The sequence below is a fragment of the Lynx canadensis genome, chromosome E3 (genome assembly GCF_007474595.2).
Source record: "Lynx canadensis isolate LIC74 chromosome E3, mLynCan4.pri.v2, whole genome shotgun sequence".
Taxonomy (NCBI): Eukaryota; Metazoa; Chordata; class Mammalia; order Carnivora; family Felidae; genus Lynx; species Lynx canadensis.
In genome coordinates this window covers 4,057,238-4,079,262 of record NC_044318.1, presented here as the reverse complement: position 1 = coordinate 4,079,262, position 22,025 = coordinate 4,057,238, and the positions used below count along the sequence as shown (strand labels likewise).

At 44.4% G+C, this 22,025-nt stretch overlaps 1 protein-coding gene across 1 annotated transcript in view; it reads right to left on the bottom strand.

The window, feature by feature from the left end:
* HMOX2 (heme oxygenase 2) overlaps nucleotides 1–22,025 on the bottom strand; it is a 30,676-nt gene that overhangs the window by 8,208 nt on the left and 443 nt on the right. The window lies entirely within an intron of this gene.

Here is a 22,025-nt window from a genome sequence, read left to right as displayed (position 1 = left end):
CTCTGAGAAAGGCTCAGTTAGCACACTCAACCCATACGAGCAGGGTCCAGGCAGGGCGGCCTGTGTCCATCATGTGGCCTGGTCACTGTTCCTCAAGGGGGTGGCTGGGTAGTACAGCATTCAGAAGCCACCTTGCAATGTCAGAAAAAGAATTCACTTCTGAAAAGCTACGTGTCCAAATTTGGTCTGACTGGCCCTCTATGCCTGAATCCTTTTTTCTTTGCAGGAGCCCCTGGAATCCCTAGAAAATCAGAGGTTAAATCATAAATGTAGAACCTTTCTAGACTTCAACCTCTCATTATCGAGAAGCTGCCTCACTCCACCAGGAAAAACAACAACAGAAAATATCCCAAAAGATTAACAGTAATCTGTACCAAAATGATAAGTAGCCATAATATGACGTTAGAAAAAAGTCACACAGCCTAACAATACAGGGTTGGACTGCTCAAACAACAGCAAACAATAGAATCCTGGCACAGCTGGGACAAGTTGATAGGCTGCAACCACTATGGAAAAGTCTACATAAACTTGTTTTAAATAAAGGACTCAAAACGCTGACTACAACCATGCACAAAAGTATGTAAGTAAAAAAAAGAAAAAGTACTGAAGTATACTGACAGTAACAGGAAATCTATTTAAGAGTATAAAATGCACAATAAATTATATTAAAGAAAAAAGAAAAAAATAAAGCTCAACGTACCAGTTCCAATCAAGCAATCAATCAATAAAAACAAAAGAGTATAAAACTTGTTATTTGACTTTTTGGCAAACTGGCTACTTCTTTTATATAAAGTGGCCAAATTCTCTTGAAAAGGGGGAAGAAAGGCAGGGGAGAGAGGAAGAGGGGGAGGGAGAGGGAAGGAGAGAGAGAGACAGAGACAGAGAGAGAGAAAGAGAGAGGAAATGGACCAAGCAAACCAGCTAAGGTAAGATCCTGCACTACACGAGTCCACAGGAAGTCACCTGGGCCATTACTTTGCTCTTACAAATTTCAGAAAGGTCCACCTGCCCTCTGTGTTTTAATTCCAGAAAACTGTGACCCTCTATTTATAAAATCTACCTCCATACCTCCATAACTCCTGTACTACCTATTCACCTGACTGATAAAGGTTTTCACTCCCATATCAGGTCTGATAGAAGCAGCAACAATGTCCCTTATCACCAATGTTCCTTCCAGCAAAGTTCGTTCCTGTGGACCTGCCCAGGAGTTCCAGAACACTCAGTTCAAAGCCTTTGCTCCTGGTAATTTGCAGGCTCAAGGCACTAGGGCTTTTGAAAGAACTCATGTGTTCAAAGATGTTAAATCCTCCTCCACGGACACACATCCTGCAAACCTCAGAAGTCAGAAAGCTCAGTGCAATGATACCAGAACAGACTACGTTATCACTCATTCCCCATTTGGTGATTCAAAAAGGCACAAAAAAGACCTAACCTATAACAATTCTTTTTCATTTTGATTCTTCTTTGCCCTGGAAAGCCAAGGAAGAAGGGAGCAGACTGCTGAGCTCAGCCAGCACTAAAGAGCAAGGTGGGGGAAGGGGGAAGAAAACGCACTGCAACCAGCTCCCTGGAATTAGAACAATTCTCCCACCTGACTCTGGAATTGACAGTGACCAGCTACCAGCTACAGATGCCCACAACATGAGCTAGTGTTGTTATTCCCATGCACAGAGAAGGAAACAGCCACAGGGAAAAGGAAAGCGGCTGCTCAGACATCTGTATGGCTCTGCCACAGTTCCCACCCCTCCCTACTAAACAGCTTGTGGTTGGGCACCGGGAGTCCCTGCCTGCTTACCAGAAGGCTGTTCCCAGCTCAGTTTACTCCTGTATAGAACTAGCATCACATTAATAAGAGATTCTTTGGCTTTCACAAGTGCTGTCATCTTGTTTCCCCAGGTAAACCAGAAGCTTCCTACAAGACAGATCATCAAGACTCCCGTAGGCTCAGTTTCTCAGAGTCCAATGCCACGTTCCAAATCACTTAGAACCCACCCTGGGGAGTCTCCAACCTGAACTACAACTGTTATAGATGCAGAAACAGAATGCCTACTGAGAAAGCTAACTTAAATGGGTGTGGGACAAGAAAATATTGGTTAAATTCTAAAATACCAGGGGCATGGAGTGCCTGGGTGGCTCAGTCAGCTGGGCGTCCGACTTCGGCTCAAGTCATGATCTCACAGCTCGTGAGTTCCAGCCCCGCATCGGGCTCTGTGCTGACAGCTCAGAGCCTGGAGCCTGCTTCAGATTCTGGGCCTCCCTCTCTCTCTGCCCCAACCCACTCTCATTCTGTCTCTCTCTCTCTCTCTCAAAAATAAAAATAAACATTAAAAAAACTTTTTTTAAATACCAGGGGCACCTGGCTGGCTCAGTTGTAAGAGCATGCAACTCCTGACTTTAGGGCTCTGAGTTTGAGCCCCATGTTGGGTTTAGAGATTACTTTTAAAAATTAAATAGATAAAATACCAAATACAATAAAAATTTTAATTAGGAAAAAAAATTTTTTTTAATTTTTTTTTTAACGTTTTTATTTATTTTTGAGACAGAGAGAGACAGAGCATGAGCAGGGGAGGGGCAGAGAGAGAGGGAGACACAGAATCCGAAGCAGGCTCCAGGCTCTGAGCTGTCAGCACAGAGCCGGACGCGGGGCTCGAACTCACAGACTGCGAGATCATGACCTGAGCCGAAGTCGGACGCTCAACCAACTGAGCCACCCAGGCACCCCAGGAAAAAAATTTTTAGTTGGGTATTATGCCTCTAACTGGTATGAAATTTAGTTTTATCTTTCTTCAGATTGCCCTCCTTCTTTCCCTTCCTCTCTCTCTTAGGGTCTAGATTTTCTAACTAAGGATTTGTTTGTATTTCCCATGCCTCAGGCTGGCCAAGACCATTCTCACCCCTTAGGGCCCAGTGAGATTAGCTTCTGCGTTTATCTGGCTGTGTTATGTTTTCTCTGCTGCTCCCCTCCCTACAGGTCTCCCCTGTAGTCCCTGCCCTCGGCTGCTGTCTCCACATCAGAGCTGGGCACTGGCTCCCTGCCCCACTCCAACCCCTCCAAACAGGCCCATTTCCACATCCATCCTCTCCTTGCCCAGGGAGGCTGCTCCTCACCCATGTGCCTCTAAGGGCAGGCACTACATTGGACTCTGGTTACTTTTCTTAGCCAGCATTGGAAGTAAAGAGGACTCTAGTTTCTTTTGTCCAAAGGTCTACCTCTGGTCATTGGTGCAGCTTCTTTTCTGCAGCCCATGGTTTTCTGTGTGTGTGTGTGTGTGTGTCTTCCACTCTTTGGTTTCAATAAATACCTTTCAATTATATACATCTTCGTCTATGATCCCACCTCACCCACTTACATCTTTTGACATTTAGGAGGGTCACAGTTCAAAAATAATGTATTACCTCTTACAGAAACCATGTACATTGTGTGCCCCATAAATGATTTTAGATAAACACAGAATACAAGAATCCCAGACTCTCTTTCCTGGATTATAAGATCTGTTCCTTCTTTATATGCCCTAAAGGCTTTTCACCTTTGAGAGAATACCTGTTTTTTTTTTTAATTTTTCTTTTTAATGTTTATTTATTTTTGAAGGAGGGAGGGAGAGGGGGAGAGAGAGAGAGAGAATAAGTGGGGGAGGGGCAGAGAGAGAGAGAGGGAGACAGAATCTGAAGCAGGCTCCAGGCTCTGAGCTGTTGGCACAGAGCCCAATGCGGGGTCGAACCCATGAGCTAGGAGATCATGATCTGAGCCGAAGTCAGACACTTAACCAAATGAGCCACCCAGGCACCCTAGCCACCCAGGCACCTGGAGAATACCTGTTTCCATTTAACAATACCATAATCAAGGGCGCCTGGGTGGCTCAGTCAGTTAAGCCTCGGACTTCAATTGAGGCTATGATCTCATGGTTCGTGAGTTTGAGCCCCATGCTGGGCTCTGTGCTAACAGCTCAGAACCTGGAGCCTGCTTCGGATTCTGTGTTTCCTTCTCTCTGCCTGCCCCTGCCATTCCTGCCCGGCCCCCCCCCCCCATCCTGCTCACCCTGTCTCTCTCTCTCAAAAGTAAATAAACATTTAAAAATTTTAAAAAGCAAAAAAAAAAAAAAAAAAAAAAAAAAAAAAAAAAAAAATTAAAAAAAAAAAAAAAAAGGGGCGCCTGGGTGGCGCAGTCGGTTAAGCGTCCGACTTCAGCCAGGTCACGATCTCGCGGTCCGTGAGTTCGAGCCCCGCGTCGGGCTCTGGGCTGATGGCTCAGAGCCTGGAGCCTGTTTCCGATTCTGTGTCTCCCTCTCTCTCTGCCCCTCCCCCGTTCATGCTCTGTCTCTCTCTGTCCCAAAAATAAATAAACGTTGAAAAAAAAAAAAAATTTAAAAAGCAACACCATAATCAGGCCAAGTTAATTCTTTTTTTCTTTTTCTTTCTTTTTTTTTTTTTGAGAGGGAGAGGGGGAGGGGCAAAGAGCGAGGGAGAGAATCCCAAGCAGGCTCCGTGTTGTCAGTGTGGAGCCCTATGAGAGGCTCAATCCTACAAACTGTAAGATCAATGACCAGAGCCGAAATCAAGAGTGGGACGCTTAACCGACTGAGCCACCCAGGCTCCCCAGGCCAAGTCAATTCTTAATGGCTCCACATAGTCCCATCAGGCCTCAGGAGACATAAATCAACTGGTTGTTTACCCAAAAGTTCTTTTCGGGGGGGAGGGGGGAATTATTTTCTGGATACGTGCTACATAAATAGAGTAAATTCTAACATCCTTACAAACCCTATATGTGATCTGGGAACAAAGAACTGTAGAGCTACTATGGAGGGCAGAAACCGGGCACAGGAAGGCAAATCTCTTCAGAGCCTCCAAATCTAGCTCTACATTATTCACCTACAGCCCAGTGTCCCATACCACAAGACTATTTGGAGGATCAAATAAGATAATGACCGTGAAACCACTTCCTAACAAGCGTTACAAAAGGAATTGAGAACGGACTCAGAACTGTTTACCAGCTGGTCTGCGTGGAGACACTCCCAGTGAGCTTTTCAAACCTTGTCAGGACACCAGGAAACTCTCAACAGGGGGAAGAAGCCCTGTTCCTGGATGTGGTGTGGAGAATTTGTTTTCCTTAATACTGTTTGAAATCCAGCCCCTCACCAAGCACCAGTTTTGCATGCCACTCAGGAAATGGACAGGCAGAGAAGTGCTATCTGCCTCAGGTCAACAGCCACTTAACTGGCTCTGCTTTGCTCCCAGACCTCAGGGAGGCTAGAATGCAAGTGGGGCCTCCCCAAAACTCTGAGGAAACCAGGTTGTCTAGGTCAACAGCTTCTGAGTTTATACAATACATGGCCTGAGGTCTCCTCTGAACCCTGGAGCTGCCGCTGCTCAGGAAATCTTAACACACAACCTTCATCCTTTTCACTTTAATCACTGGGTGAATTCAATCCCACAGTTCACTGACTGGATGACTATTAACCTCTTGATAAAGAGCAGTTTCAGACAAAGAATCCTGGAAAAGTAGAGACTCTCGGGACACAAAATTCTTGCATCAGATTTATTAAACACATTTTTGCACATCTGGACAATAAGCAACCAGAATGCAATACAACTACTAATTAGTCCAAGAGTACCGGCCTCTTAGTAACCCCAACAACTGACATCGCTCAGAAGTTCAAGACTGCTCTGGCAGGCTTTCTTTTTACTGAGGACAGGGATGTGCTCATCTGTAGCATGTCCAAATACAAGAGAGCAAGCATTCAAAGCAGACACCAGGGAGGACACCTGAAGCACTGAAAAGAGCTCAGAGTACGGGCCAGGAGTCTACTGTTGATGCTGCCAAAGTCCTGGTAAAGAGACTCCCTACTACAAATGAAACAAATTAAGACTTGCCCTGTTCTGAGTGTCTCCTCACCTCATATGAGAGACCAGACCTCAGGGCTGAGAGGAAAAGACTCTTTCCCATGAGAGGCATCTGGGTGGGACCAGAAGCCCTGACTGAATTCTGAAATGGGAAGGACCACATTTTGTAAGAATAAAGCCCAGGCATCAGACATCCCACAAGGGCTGGTGTTAACAGAGGAAATGCTGACATGACCATGGGTCACCCCTAGGTACTATCAAGTGAAAATGATTCTAACTTTGGAACAATCTTGAAAGCATGTGTCCTGTGGCTTAAGTAGAGTCATCATATTCCCTTTCACTCAGGTGCAACAGTTGTCACATGTGGCTTCGGCTTCTCTCGTGGATGAGGACTGTGAACAGCATTTGGGGGTGGAGGCAGAGAGTGGCTCAATAGGGTGCATTCTGCTGGATCCCCCTTTTGGAGAACCTAGAAGTGCTACTAGCTTCCAGATGTGTCCCTCTCTACAAACAGACTCAACAGAACCTCAAAAGCACCCCTTGAGTGCTTCAAAACCTCAAAAAGCACAGAAGGTCCTTGAGTTCACCCTGGGAGGTGATACAGACAAAGCACCAGACTGAAGTCTAACACACCTGGGCACACCAGGCTAAGTCACTTTCAAGCAGGGTCCCATTGACCATGAAGGAATGAAGAGTGAGAGATTTAAGTGATATGTCCAACGTCATTTAGAAAGTTAATAGTGGAGTTGGGACCAAGCCGGAGTCCTTCTGAATGCAAGGTCATTCGTCCTATGTCCCAGCTAACATGCATGTGAAATCAGTATGATGTCACCACAGACTACTAACATCATGGAAAATGAGGCTGTACTATACTGCATTTATGTGTGCAGTGGAGGGGTTTTCTAAACCACTGATTGTCATTTGGGTTTTTGTTTTTTGTTTTTGTTTTTAGTATGAAACATTAGCTCAATCCTTTGATTTCTGAGAAGTAAATGCCCAGGCTCCCACTGGAAGCTTCAGAAGCTGCTGCTGCCCATCCTACAACACTTACCTTGGCTCACTCAGATTACAGGCAACCCGAGAAGATTGTTCCCTGGCGAGCCCTGCTTTTAATGGACCAGCAGGGCAGGCCAAGACTGGAGACAGCTGGTCCCAGAGGGGAAGACGGCACCTCCACCTCTCAGGGCATGGAGGGAACCAGCCAGACTTGCCAGGCCCAGGTGGACAATGAAGCCAGGCATCCCTGCACCAAGAAGAGGTCACAGTAAGGTCTGCACATCTCTATAGCACCCATCGCCATGGTAACTACAGAAAAACAGGAGACCTGGTTTCAAGAATCTATAAGTGTGTCCTCCATGTGTTGTGTTTAAAATCTATTCAGTCCCATCTTTGTCTACTGAAAATATATGTCTACTTGGAAAAAGTAGTGCAATGGATAGAACTGTGTCAACATAAACTTCATATAAGATTAGCAACTCCATAGGCCAAGGTATTGGTCAATCTAACAAGGTGGCTCCTATAATCTCACTTTGGACCTATAAGGGATTTTAACATGTTTCCACAGGCCTACAGAGTCAAATATTATTCCCAGGCTTTTTCACAATGACTGTCTAGATTCTGACAGCAGGGGAAGAGGTGGGTGGGTGGAGTGGGGGGCAAGGAAGCAAGCCCAGACTCAGAATTGCTAACTCCAAGAGGCTGGTTCCATCCTACAAAGGCTTGGTCTATGGCAGCAGGGGACCAGCAACAGTGGCTACTAGGACTTTCTCACAGTAAGGAGTTCAGCTTTCCCAGCAGGCCCTACCTCCACTGGTAGAAGGGTAAGGGGTACAGACCAGTCAGCCTGCTGCTGCCTACTCTGGCTCCCTGTATTAGTGAACAAGGTGACAAGGGCTCCTTGGAATGGAGGCTCTAGTTATTTTCCTCTCTCAGTATACCTAGCCTCATTTGTACACGAATGACTAAGTCCCATAAGAGTAGCCAGGGGCCAGAGTATGGAGAAAACATGTTGTAAGCAATGTGAAATTACCACAGTTAGTTGTAACAGTGGCCCTCTCTTCTATCCTAAAAAATCTCTCAGAATAAGAGCCAATTTACAGGGATAATCCTTAAAAGGCAAGACAGTCATAAACTTTACTGTAACCTCAAAACCATGCTCTTATTTTTCTTTAGTTTTTAACATGTTTATTATTCATCTTTGAGAGAGAAAGCACAGGCAAGGGAGGGGCAGAGAGAGAGGTAGACAGAATCCGAAGCAGACTCCAGGCTCTAAGCTGTCACCACAGAACTGAACACGGGGCTCAAACCCATGAACCTTGAGATCACAACCTGAGCCGAAATCGGACGCTTACCCGACTGAACCACCCAGGCGCCCCAAAACCATGCTTTTTTAAAAGGCAGAAAAATCAAAGTGATACAGGGTGTTACTTAGCAAAATGCCCTTAAACTCTAGATATTCCAGCTGTTCAACAAAGCCTTTTAGCATAGAGGGGAAAAAGTAACAGATCATCATGCATTAATTACTCTGCCTTATCTGTGAAATTTCTACAACCATGAGGTTTCTTTTCCTCATTAGTACGAAGTTCCCAGGACACGATCTCCCCATGCAACAGTTGTGGCAATAACTCAATGTCTGCATAAATGCCATATGTGCCTGTTAATTCTTTTCTTTTTATTCAAGTATAGTTGACATACAATATTGTGTTAGTGTCAGGTACAACACAGGGATTCAACATTTATATACATTACAAAATGATCACCTTGTTAAGTGTAGTTACCATCTGTCACCATACAAAGTTATTACAATGTTACTGACTATAATTCGTAAACTATACTGTACATTCCTATGACTTACTTATTTTATAACTGGAAATTGGTACTGCTTAATCCCCTTCACCTATTTCACCCATCCCCTCTCCTCCTTCCCTCTTACAATCATTAGTTTGTTCTCTGTATTTACAAGCCTGTTTCTGTTTTATTAGTTTTGTTTTTCAGATTCTACATATAAGTGAAATCATACGTTGTCTTTCTCTGCCTGATTTATTTCACTTAGTATAACACCCTCTGGGCCCATCCATGTTGACACTATTAATTTAGACACAAATGTTAAGTATCTGTATCTCAGTATACATCCTATGACATGGAGACTGAATGCCTCCACCTGAAAGTTTCTATAAGATGGGTTCAACACATCTAATAGCAGACATATCCATACAAGTCCTTTCTACACAGCACAATGCTAATATGCTGACATGACATAGAAGGAGGTGAGGCAATGGCTGAATTGCATGATCTCCAGAGTTGACCTGTAGCAGGCACCTAACAAATGTTAACCTGAACTGAGCTCAGCCAAGAAAAAATACACTGGCACACAAGCCAAAAGGTAGAGTAGGGATATGGTTAAGGCACAGGCTCAGGGCACCTGGGTGGCTCAATCGGTTAAAGCATCAGACTTCAACTTACGTCATGATCTCATGGTTCGCAGGTTCGAGCCCCGCATCAGGCTCTATAATGACAGCTCAGAGCCTGGAGCTTGCTTCACATTCTGTGTCTCCCTCTCTCTCTGTCCCTCCCCACATGCACTCTGTCTCTCAAAAATAAATAAACATTTAAAAAATATTAGGGGCGCCTGGGTGGCGCAGTTGGTTAAGCGTCCGACTTCAGCCAGGTCACAATCTTGCGGTCCGTGAGTTCGAGCCCCGCGTCGGGCTCTGGGCTGACGGCTCAGAGCCTGGAGCCTGTTTCCGATTCTGTGTCTCCCTCTCTCTCTGCCCCTCCCCCGTTCATGCTCTGTCTCTCTCTGTCCCAAAAATAAATAAACGTTGAAAAAAAAAAATTAAAAAAAAAAAAATAAAAAATATTAAAAAAAAAATAGGGGCGCCTGGGTGGCTCACTAAGTTAAGCGTCCGATTTTGGCTTAGGTCATGATCTCGTGGTCCGTGAGTTCAAGCCCCACATCAGGCTCTGTGCTGCCAGCTTGGGGCCTGGAGCCTGCTTCGGATTCTGTGTCTCCCTCTCTCTGACTCTACCGCATTCATGCTCTGTCTCTCTAAAATAAATAAGCGTTAAAAATAATAAATAAATAAATAAATAAATAAATAAACAAATGGCACAGGTTCTAGTCAGGCACAACTGAGAGCAAACCCTGGTTCTGCCACATACCAGCTGGGTGGCCTTGGACCAGGTACTTAACTTCTCAGAGGGTCAGTTTCTTTATCTGATAGTAATAACTATGCAAGGTATGTAATGAGAATTAAATGATAAGTTACTTATAGAACTGTGACATATCATATAGCATTGATTAACAAACTGAAGAAAGGGCCACTTAAAGTTAACACATGTTCCCATATACATTTACACAAGAAATGGAAATACCCTTGTCTGTGAAAACCCTTACAGGCAACGTCAAATCTGTACTGGGGTCACAGACTTTGAGTTGAAGGCTCACTGTGAAGAACCTCTGTTTTCATTCTGACAACACTAGATACCAAGAAAGGAACACAAAAATCTTGGAATTTCTAGCAAAATAAACTTTGCAAAGGCTCTAAAAGAAGATGATCTCCTAAGTTCAAACTCTTTCAGGGACACTCTGAACATGAGTTAGATAAAGGCCCCTTCATGCTGTGGAGGGTCAGGATGGAGGCCAAGGGCATGTTATTGTTTTATTTCTTTAGAGTAGCTCATCACTATAAATAAAGGTTTAGATAACTGAAAAATTTACTTGACTCTGTAATCAATTTGATTTGCACTTATATCTTATGACACTCAATCCCCAACCCAATGGTTCTCAGCTTGGGGACCATTTTGGCAACACCCCCCCTCCCCCCGCCCCCCCCCCTGCCCTGCCCAGGGGTTATCCGGAAATGTCTGGAGACACGTTTGATTATCACAAGTGGGAGGGGGAGGGGGTTTGGCCACTCAACTGGTATCAAGTGGGTAGAGGCCAGGGATGCTGCTCAACATCCTGCAATGCACAGAAAGCACAAACACAAGTACATTCATGCACACGTGTGTACACATACTCACACACCCACCACCACTACAAACTGTTATCCAGCCCAAAATGTCAACAGCACCAAGGCCGAGGAACTCTGCTTGAATCTCAGAAGCAGTGCTAAGGTCATTCAAGAAAGGACATGCATCTAATACTCTTCCTGTCCCTTCAGTAGTTTACAGAGACATATGAGATTCTGGCACTATGCTTCACACTGTTTGTCACACCTTTATCAAATATCCTTTACAGAGATTTCTGGGGAAACTGAATTTCAAGAAAACAGAAGAGGCTGTTACCAAATGGGGCAACTTGGCACTGTCCACAGATCACAATGAAAGGGGTCACAGTACCTTCCTGGGAATAGGACTGATTTGTATTTGGATCACTAGGAGGCAAAACCTTTAAAGCTCTGTAACAAAGCCAGGCAGAGGTGAAGCTCCTGAAAGAAATGTGTTTACTGACTTCTTTGTGGAATGGAACAAAAAACTGGAAGAAATCTAATGACTGTTTAGCGGTCTGGTCTGTGACTGACAAGTAAGCTAGGAACGAGGAGAACTAAAGTTCTACGACCAGGCCCACACTGGGTAACTACATTTTATGACTTCCCTAGAATTCCAACATCCTCATTTATAAAATGAGAGGCATTCCTCAGGAAGCTGCAGGGAGGATGGCATTTAACATGAGCCATAGCAGGAAAAGCTGTGGGCTTCCCCCATCTGTTTCAGCTGGAGCAACTCCCCTATTCCTTGCTATACTTCCTCCCAAAATGGGGTTGTGCTACTTCTAAAAATAAGGCCTAGAAAACAACGAACTTGATCATCTTGGAGGCCCGATATTATATTAACAGCGACCTAAGCAAGCCTTTTACAATCTACCATAGCACTTGTATCCCATGACAGTATTTATTTCCATTCCAGATTATAGTTCATTTATCTTTCCCTCCTACTGCCCAACACAGGGCACCCAATCAGGGTTTGCTGAGTCAATGAATGATTTCCAGAATTTGAGGTATTCTCAAAATCAAGATTATTCTCAAAGAGCGGATGACAAATACGACAGTTAAAAATGAAGCCCGGAAATAAGAAAAATGGCTGGTGAGTAAGCATTTTTGAGCAGTGTTTTTACTGGAGAAATTTCTACTGATGGTGAGAGATGAGAATGGCCATGTGGGGAGACCAAGCATATAATACTTTGTGCTCAAATAATAGTTTCAGGGTGCCTGGGTGGCTCAGTCGGTTGAGCATCTGACTTCGGCTCAGGTCATGATCTCACAGTTCTTGAGTTTGAGCCCCGCATCGGGCTCTGTGCTGACAGCTCAGAGCCTCGAGCCTGCTTCAGATTCTGTGTCCCCCTCTCTCTCTGCCCCACCCCTGCTTGTGCTCTGTGTCTCTCCGTCTTTCGAAAATGAATAAACATAAAAAAAATTTTTTTTAATTAAAAAAATAATAATAGTTTCACGTTTGAAGGAGAAATGTTGGGTTTGCACTGGTTTCAAAGCGGCTTCCTTACATGCCACGGATACAGATACTGAGAACACACCTTTTAGATTTTGTTTTAAGGACTGTGAAAGCCTGACTGGGAGCAGAGCACTTGGCCTTACCGCACCACCCCCTCCCCCACCTTCTTTTTAAAGAAATGATAGGCAAAATTTTAACAGTCAAGGTAACAAACACTTGCCAGCACTCCACCACCCCAGGCAAGCACAAACTACCTGAAACTTCCTGATGTCTACCTCCATAGAAAAACGCTTTATTCCTCCAGCTGGCTTCAGACAGAAGGGATGCACAGGAGCATTTTCTTCATGTTTGTTACTCCAGCAAAGGGGCCGACCTAAAGAAGGCAATAGCTGTACAACCTCCTAATAAGCCCATATCCTGTTTCTAAGCACATTTTGGAGGAAATACACCAAGGAATTAGGTTATCATTATTGCCAGGGCATAAAGCAAAATGCTACAGGGATCACAACTTACTGAAAAAACAACAGCAGCAGTGTGCCACTATAAAACTGAGTAAGTTCCTCTTCCATGAGGCAGCCCCCAAAACTACATGAGTTAAAGATACATGAAGTAGGTACCTATAATTCTGAAGAGTTCCCAAGAACTGGTCAAACATCACTGTCTCTATCAATCATTATCAAAAAGAAATTCAAATAGCCCAGAACATCCACTGTTGCCCAAGGACATGATTAGGCAATAATGAATGAATAACTTTAAGGTTAAAGAGGTAGGCAAGATAGGGAGGGCAAATGTTCAACAGCTTATAGGCCAAGAAAGGCAGGGACTGTGTGCTCCTCGGCTCTGAGAGGTATCTCAACCCTTTTTCGAAACCAAACCCTACACAAAAGGCCAATATGGAAAGCAAGTACTGTATAGTGAATGGAGCATCCACAGTTAAAGTGGTGGTGCAGGGTGCCTGGCTGGCTTGGTAGGTAGGCCATGCAACTTCGGATTTCCAGGTCATGAGTTCAAGGCCCACGTTGGGCGCAGAGCTTACTTAATTTAAATAAATAAAAAATAAAGCCTTGGTAGCGGCTTTGGTGGCAGGTACTCAGGAGCTCAGCTCCTCCATCACCCTTAGGAATTCTGAGCTCAGCCTAGTTTGCCGGCTGTGGTCTAGGGCAACTAGGTCACTTGCTTTGAAACAGACGGCTTCCATTTCCTGCTACATGTGCTAAGTGACAGTGGCTCTTGGACAGTCTCTTAGGTTCTGTGTGTCCAAGCAACAGAAGGAAACTGGCCCTGGATTAGCCACTGTTCTCAGAGCTGCCCATGGCTTTCTGACTGCTGGGCCAGGGCTCCGTATACTCTTTCACACCTTGTTTCCAGCAGTCCAGCAGCTTCTTGAAAACATTTTGACCTTCCCAAAAACCTGTGGCTTCTGTGTCTTCAATTCACTCCATCCCCAATACTCCTACTTAACTGTACCTCTGTATCAGCTACACTTGACTGTAAGGTCTCTGAGGCCAGACTTGGAGTCTCAACCACACTAGAAAGTGAGAGTGCTTAGCTGCCCTGTTCCTGGGAACCAGTGAGAACTCACTGTCCTTTCCATGTGCACTCTTGCAAGTCCCATGACAGTTGGTATTTAGTTAATGTCTGTTTGTTTACAAAGGAATCCTATGGTTTCTGTCTCTAATCTTCCACCCAACTACTTCCTCATCTGAAGACAGAAATTCAGAGACATGTACTTCTAAAGATGGGTAGGAAGGGTATTTGCCAGAATAGAAAAATCAGTAACTTTTTTGGTTGCAAATCCCTTTGAGAATCAGATGACAGCTTCAAATCCTCCAGGACAAATGCATATAAAAAATGTGGTCAATGCCATTCCAGAGCAACCACAAGCCCCTAAAGTTTACCCATGGACCCAGAATTCAGGTTAAGAATCCCTACCCCAGTAGAGTCTCTTTATGAGAGACATTCCCTTTGTGAGTAATGTTTTTAAGGAAGCCCTGAATAGTTATTAAAACGGGGTTTCCCCTCTCTTTAGTTCCCTTCTTTTCTGTTCGAATTCTTTTACCTAACCCCAATGGGTTCAGTTCAAGTTCTCCTGTCTTTTCTCTTTCTCAGCCCTTCACTTCCCTGACCTCCCAAAATTCTGTGTGCAAGGGACTATCATAAACCTTACAATTTTACAGTTTTGAGTCTCCCCAAGGTGACAGCCAACTCCATGTGAACAAGGACTATGCTGGGTTTGTTACTGTTTTGCACACCCCCTCAGTGCCAATTCTCTGTATACCACAGAGGCAATACATACTGCCAAAGAGACGGATGCCACTGCTTCTTTGCCCTTCTACCTTAGGCATTTGCACCTGAACGTTAACTTCTTTAACACCGGACATATGCCCTGGAAAAGCCAAATATAAAAGCAAGAAAGAATAACCTGATCAACCCCTCTTCTCCTTTCAGGTCCTCTAGTATGACTCCACAAACACAAAAAGCAGGACAAATATGACACTGAATACAGACACCTGTAAATTTTGCTGAAGTTGTCAAAAACACAAGTGTGTGGTACAGGAATGGAGTGTTTTAAAAGTTACTTTCCAAGGGCTCCTGGCTGGCTCAGTCGGTGGAGCATGTGACTCTTGATCTCGGGGTTTTGAGTTTGAGACCCACACTGGGTGTAGAGATTACTCAGAAGATAAAAAAAAAAAAATCTAAAAAAATGTTTAAAAGTTATTTCCTAATTAGTGAGATACCTATTACTAAACAAAGAGAAAGCCTGACGCTCCCCTTGCCTTCCTGTGGAAAACCAAGGGAGTGAAGGTCAATGACAACTCACTACAACTGCCTTCAAATACTACCTAGATTCCTCTCCCAACCCAAACACAATTCTGCTCACCAATTCTTTCCCTTCACCTGCCCACCCTCCTCCAGCCTGTCCTGGAAATAATTCCAGGTGACAACAGCTCCTCTGCAGCAGTGTGTAGTGGTCCTGCTATAGAGAAGAGCAGATCCAATAACTAAGGAAGTTACACCACAGCATCATCACCAAACATTTATAATGCTCATGGGCTCTGTGGCTTAAGACCTTAAGAGGCCTTAAGGCCCTGTTTTGAACTTTAAGTACCTTTCAATCAAGAAAGAGAAAGAAGATAACACAAGGTGTACCACAGTATAAACATTAATTGTACAGTGCAGACAACAGTGCTAAAGACTGAGCCTTAGGCGGAGCCTAAGGGTGGCTAAGTCTGTCAAGTGTCTGACTTCGGCTCACGCCATGATCTCACGTTTCATGAATTAGAGCCCAGCATTGGGCTCTGCACTGACAGTGCTGAGTCTGCTTGGAATTCGCTCTCTCTCCCTCCCTCCCTCCCTCTCTCTGCTCCTCCCCAACTTGAGCTCTCTCTCGAGAAAAAAACAAAAAACAAAAAACAAAAAACCTGAACCTTATGTTCCACATTTTCCAGGACAGTTCTGCTTCAAATCAAATATCCTGTCTCATCAGTTCCTTTAGTACCTTAGTGCACCTGTATGGTCAGACTATGGGTCCCAGTGTTTGGCATAAAAAATCTGCCCATCGGGGCGCCTGGGTGGCGCAGTCGGTTAAGCGTCCGACTTCAGCCAGGTCACGATCTCGCGGTCCGTGAGTTCGAGCCCCGCGTCGGGCTCTGGGCTGATGGCTCGGAGCCTGGAGCCTGTTTCCGATTCTGTGTCTCCCTCTCTCTCTGCTCCTCCCCCGTTCATGCTCTGTCTCTCTCTGTCCCAAAAATAAATAAACGTTGAAAAAAAAAAATTAAAAAAAAAAAAAAAAATCTGCCCATCATAGCAAGTGATGAGGCAGGCCAATCAATCAGGTTAGCAAAAACATAATGGCAGATTGTTTAAATCATGCCAGTGCCTTCCCACAGCCCTCAGGTAATTGTGGCATTGACCCACAGAATAAGACCGTGAAACTTGAGTCATCTGAGACTGAGAAAGCTCATCAGGAGAAAGGCAGGACACTGGGAGTCCTTAGAAAAAGTCAGGCACGCAGGGTGCGAGTCACCTGTCTCTGTTATGCCATTCTTCTCCAAAGCCCTTTTAAAGTTACTGAGAACTATGACAATAATTAGGCCTATGATACTCCTGGGAAAGAAACAAATCTGTTCGTGTGACAAAAATTAATTTTTCCCCTAAGCAGAGAGAAGAGACTACTTGCTTGGCCTCTGGCATACAAGCTGACAGCAGTTATCGCCAGGCAACAATTAGCCCTTTCTTTCCTCTTCTGCTGTCCCCTTCCTCATGTACCCCATTCACTTACTTCTCTACCCTCTTGCCAGTCCATTCCCACTTCTGTCCAGCCTGTGTTTGTGACAGGTGGCCCTAAACAAGAATCACATGAAAAACCTTAAAAAGCACAGATTCCCGGGCCCCCAAACTTACCCAAATAGCAAAGTGTGAAAACCCCTGCCCTAGATTCCATAAGCAGCATTCAAGGCACAAAAGGTACTTTAACATATTAACCTTAACTTCATTAGGTATTAACCCCATTTTTCAGACACAAAAACTGCAGCTCAAATGATTTAAATGTTTTTCTCATGGTCAAAAATATATCATCACAAATTCCTTTTTTGGGAGAAACAAACCATTTATTTTTCACTCTAATACAAATGAATATGTATGTATTTGGATATATACATGTACATACAAAACAAAATTGTCTAATTTTGAACAGCTGTGAGTGAAAAAGATTGTTACCAATTGATTAGCTTAATTTTGTGCTTAACAATTCAATCACTTTTTTTTTTTCTTTAAGTAAGCTCTAAGCCCAACATGGGCCTGGAGCTCACAACCCCAAGATCAAGAATCGTGTGCTCTACTGACTGAGCCAGCCAGGCACCCCAACAATTCAACCACTCTGAAGTACAAACAGTCAGTCAGTCTATCTGTGTATGTTCATAGAGTGAGGCATTCAAGCACACATTTGAAAAAAGAACCTTCCTCAACATCACATCATTAAACAGCAAGAATACATGCACTCTGATGAAAATCCTACTCCACAAATGGACTAGACAACTCTTGGATAACTATTACAATATCTGCTTAAAGAAATCTATCACAAAGACAAAGCCATGTTTGATAAAAAAGCCTTTGAAAATTATATCAAAGCAATAAGAAAAAACCTGTTCACTGATAAGAGCCTTATGAATTTAATTGCTATTTTGAAATGCTGAGTTCAGAGTTTAGAATATTGCCTTGCAAGGTCTGAATACAGATGCGTTGATATGACGACTCAGAAAGCATTGTTGGCTCCATTTCAGTCCTCCATGATTGCGATTTGGATGTAGTTCTCTGATGGGCTGTTTGTAAATGGATTCCCTTTACAATAGGTGTACACCTTTAAATTATCTATAGTGAACTCCAATAACCAGTGTTATTCTTAAATGGAAACACAATGGTCATTCAGAAAAGATTTCCTGCAATATATATAAATAAATGTAACCGCATATTCATAAATACACATAACGTTCCTAGGCCAGATCATCAGCTATGGGCTGCTGTAGTTCAACACTGTGTGTCAAATTTATTAGAAATTTAGAAACGAAATTTCTGAGGGACCTAGCTGCCTTGTTAGTTGGCTTTAAAATGTGTAATACAATGGGAGACATCTCATGGTAAATAAACTCAGTCAATATAAAGAAGTAAACCAGGGATGCCTGGGTGGCTCAGTGGGTTAAGCGTCTGATTTCGGCTCAGGTCATGATCTCGGGGTTCGTGACTTTGGGCCCTGCGTCAGGCTCTGTGCTGATAGCTCAGAGCCTGGAGCCTGCTTTGGATTCTGTGTCTCCCTCTCTCTGTCCCTCCTATACTCACACTCTGTTTCACTTTCTCAAAAATAAATAAACATTAAAAAAATAAAAAAAAAAAAAAAGTAAACCATACGGTGAACAATATTACAGGGCACCTGAGTGATCACCAGAGTGAAATATCTTCCAGCATTTAAAAAAAAAGGAAAGACATTGGTACAAGCAATTAACTGTTCCAATTAAAAATTCCCCCTCCCTTCCTCCTTTCCCTCCTCCTCCTCCTCCTCTCTCTCTCTCCCTCTCTTCCTTCCTCCATCTCTCCCTTCCTACTTTTCCCTCCTTCCCAAAAACTAATCACTAATGGCACTGCTTCTCAGTACTGCAAAAATATCCTGAAAAATTATTCAGATTACAAAAGACAAAGCTTTCATCTTATGTTTTTGCACAAACCTAACAGATACAATACATTTAGTTAAAAAGCACATAACTCACACTGTGTTGAACACAAAAGAAGATGTGATCCAGAGCTCTTAATTCTCTCATTGACTACTGTAAGAAAAAAATATTGGGGGGCGTCCAGCTGGCTCAGTTGCAAGAGCGAGCACTCTTTATCTCGGGGCTGTGAGTTCCAGCCCGACAATGGGTGTAAAGATAACTTAAAAATAAAATCTTTACCAAAAAAAAAAAAAAAATTGCATTAAATGTCTATTTATAACTTTCTAGTTAACTGTGGCCAATAACATACCAGTAGGTAATTTATAATTTTTCATCTCTTTTCTCTCCAAGGAGTTACAAGCTGAATTCTAAACTTATTATAAATACACAATTCCAATTTTCTTTTTTTTTTAACGTTTATTTTTGAGACAGAGAGAGACAGAGCATGAACGGGGGAGGGGCAGAGAGAGAGGGAGACACAGAATTGGAAGCAGGCTCCAGGCTCTGAGCCATCAGCTCAGAGCCCGACACGGGGCTCAAACTCATGGACCGCGAGATCGTGACCTGAGCCGAAGTCGGACGCCCAACCGACTGAGCCACCCAGGTGCCCCCACAATTCCAATTTTCAAAAGTATCTTTCTCCTGAAGGAGTGATATTCTAGTTTTTGGTACAATACTGATGCAGAGTTCAACTGTCCTATGAAGAGAGTCAGCTATAAAAGGAAACCAGGGGCACCTGAGTGGCTCCGTCGGTTAAGCGTTTGACTCTGGATTTTGGCTCAGGTCATGAGCTCCACGTTGTGGAGCCCAGCTTGGGATTCTCTCTCTCCCTCACTCTCTGCTCCTACTCTCCTCAAAATAAATAAACATTAAAAAAAAAAAAAAAAAAAAAAAGGGAAACCAAAAAAATCAAGGTAGCCCAAAGGCCCCAGCTGTCCAGTTATACATTTCAACAGACTTAATAAGGGGCTAGCTAAGGGCAATGAATGCCATCTTCTCCCGAGGCAATGTCATTTCTAGGGTAGCTCCTACTCCTGACTCTGGTGATACAGCATCTCACCTTACTGGCCCAAGCAATAGAAAAACGCAAAGCAACTAAGACAAAAAGAGAACCACAGATTTTCCTCCTCACATTCCCAGTTAAATGGGGTTATTTAGTGAGTGTTTCCAAGGCCCCTCTAATTTCCACACCCTCACCAGTGTTTCGCCTTAAGGTACTGTATTTGAAAGTTTTTCCAATGTCACCACGTAAACTTTTAAATGCCCAAATGAGCTATGAGCTTCTGGAAAGCTTGTGATGTTTTGTCTTGTGATGATTTTGAGGGAGAGAGAGAGAGAGAAAGAAAGAGAGAAGGAGAGAGAGAGGGGGGGAGAGGGAGAGAAAGGAAGGAAGGAAGGAAGGAAGGAAGGAAGGAAGGAAGGAAGGAAGGAAGGAAGGAAGGAAGGAAAGAAGGAAGGACATGCACACACACACACACACACACACACACACACACACACACCTGGGTGGCTCAGTCAGTTAAGCGTCTGGTTTCGGCTCAGGTCATGATCTCACAGTTTGTGGATTCGAGCCCCACATCGTGCTCTGTGCTGATGGCTCAGAGCCTGGAGCCTGGAGCCTGCTTCGGATTCTGTCTGTCTCTCTCTCTCTCTCTCTCTCTCTGCCCCTCCCCCGCTCACGCTCGCATGTGCGCGCTCTCTCTCTCAAGAGAAAACATTTAAAAAAATTAAAAAATAAATAAAAGAAAGAAAGATCCTAAATAAAGCATATACTGGGGCGCCTGGGTGGCTTAGTCGGTTCAGTGTCCGACTTCAGCTAGGGTTGTGATCTCATGGTTCCTGGGTTCGAGCCCCACGTTGCGCTCTGTGCTGGCAGCTCAGAGCCTGGATCCTGCTTCGGATTCTCTGTCTCCCTCTCTCTCTGCCCCTCCCCCATTAGCGCTCTCTCTGTGTCTCTCAGAAGTGAATAAATGTTAAAAAAAAATTTTTTTAGGGGCGCCTGGGTGGCTCAGTTGGTTAAGTGTCTGACTCTTGGTTTCGGCTCAGGTCATGGTCTCACGGTTCATGGGTTCAGGCCCCACATCCGGCTCTGTGCTGACAGTGCAGAGCCTGCTTGAGATTCTCCCTCTCCCTCTCTCTCTGCCCCTCTCTGACTCGCTCCGTCTCTCTCTCAAAAACAAATTTAAAAAATTAAAAAAAATGTTTTTAAAGAATAAAGCATAGATTTACTATTTACTAATGTGTATTCTTTAATCCACTCCTTGCAAAAGAAAAACTAACATTTTTATTACTGGAGTTAAAATTTTAATCAAAACACACTGGTTGGGGCGTCTGAGTGGCTCAGTCACTTGAGTGTCTGACTTCCATTCAGGTCATGATCTCACGATTGGGGAGTACAAGCCCCACATGTGGAGCTCACTGCTGTCAGTGCTGAGCCTGCTTGGGATCTTCTGTCCCCCTGTCTCTCTGCCCTTCCTCCTCTCACGCTTTCTCGAGGCGTGCGCTCTCTCTCTCTCTCAAAACTAAATAAATATTAGAACAAAACAAAACAAACAAACAAACAAAAAAAAAAACACAGTAACACCATACCAGAAACTCAAATACACAAAACCACTAAGCTCCTCTTTCCTTCTACTTGGAATGACAGTTAACAGGGAGAGGGAAGAGAGTTTAAATGACATAACCCAACCTCTACAACACTATTTAGGAAAGAGCGTCAGATCTTGTAGGCAAGACGACCAGGATCAAGCCCATGTGTGGCATCGTGTCAGTTGTGCGATGCAAGTGAAGTCACTTAACCAGTTTCATCATTAATTCCATTTTATAAGTGAAAAACCTATCAATTCGCAAGGTTTTGGAAGGGGATGACAGTAAACAGCAGAGCCTTATACGGGGCTGTCCCCCAATCCCATCCTGCCTTGTCTGGTTCACAGAGCCATGAACAAGAACAGCCACCGGCCACAACAACAGGTTCATCAGAATCCTTTTTTTTTTTTTTTCCCCCAAGTCTATTCATTTATTCCGAGAGAAAGAGACAGGGGGTGAGAGAGCAGCCCAAGCAGGCTCTGCACCACCAGCACAGAGCCCCATGCGGGGCTGGAACCCACAAACCGCCAGACCGTGACCTGAGCCAAAATCAAGAGTGAGACAGATGCTCAAACGACTGAGCCACCCAGGCGCCCCTCCTCAGAATCCATTTAAATAGCATGACACACGGGCAGACAGCGTCCTGCAAAAGACCGTGCAAGGCGTTCCTGGCAACTGCAGGCAATCAATACACCTACATTACCGCGCCGACGAGGTGACCGGTAAACTCCCTGCCCAGACTAACCGGCTGCCCCGGGCGTGGATCCCTCCCGATCGCTTGGCGGCCGCGGGTCACCCATGAAGTCATGACAGTGACTCAATGCGCCCTTCCGAGTGAGGTGAGTCAGGAGGAAGGGCAGAGCCCGCAGCAGCCGCCAAGCGGGACACGGATCTCCGGCGCCGGGCCAGGCCCGGGTCCCGGCGGGCCCACTGCGGACGAAGGCTGCA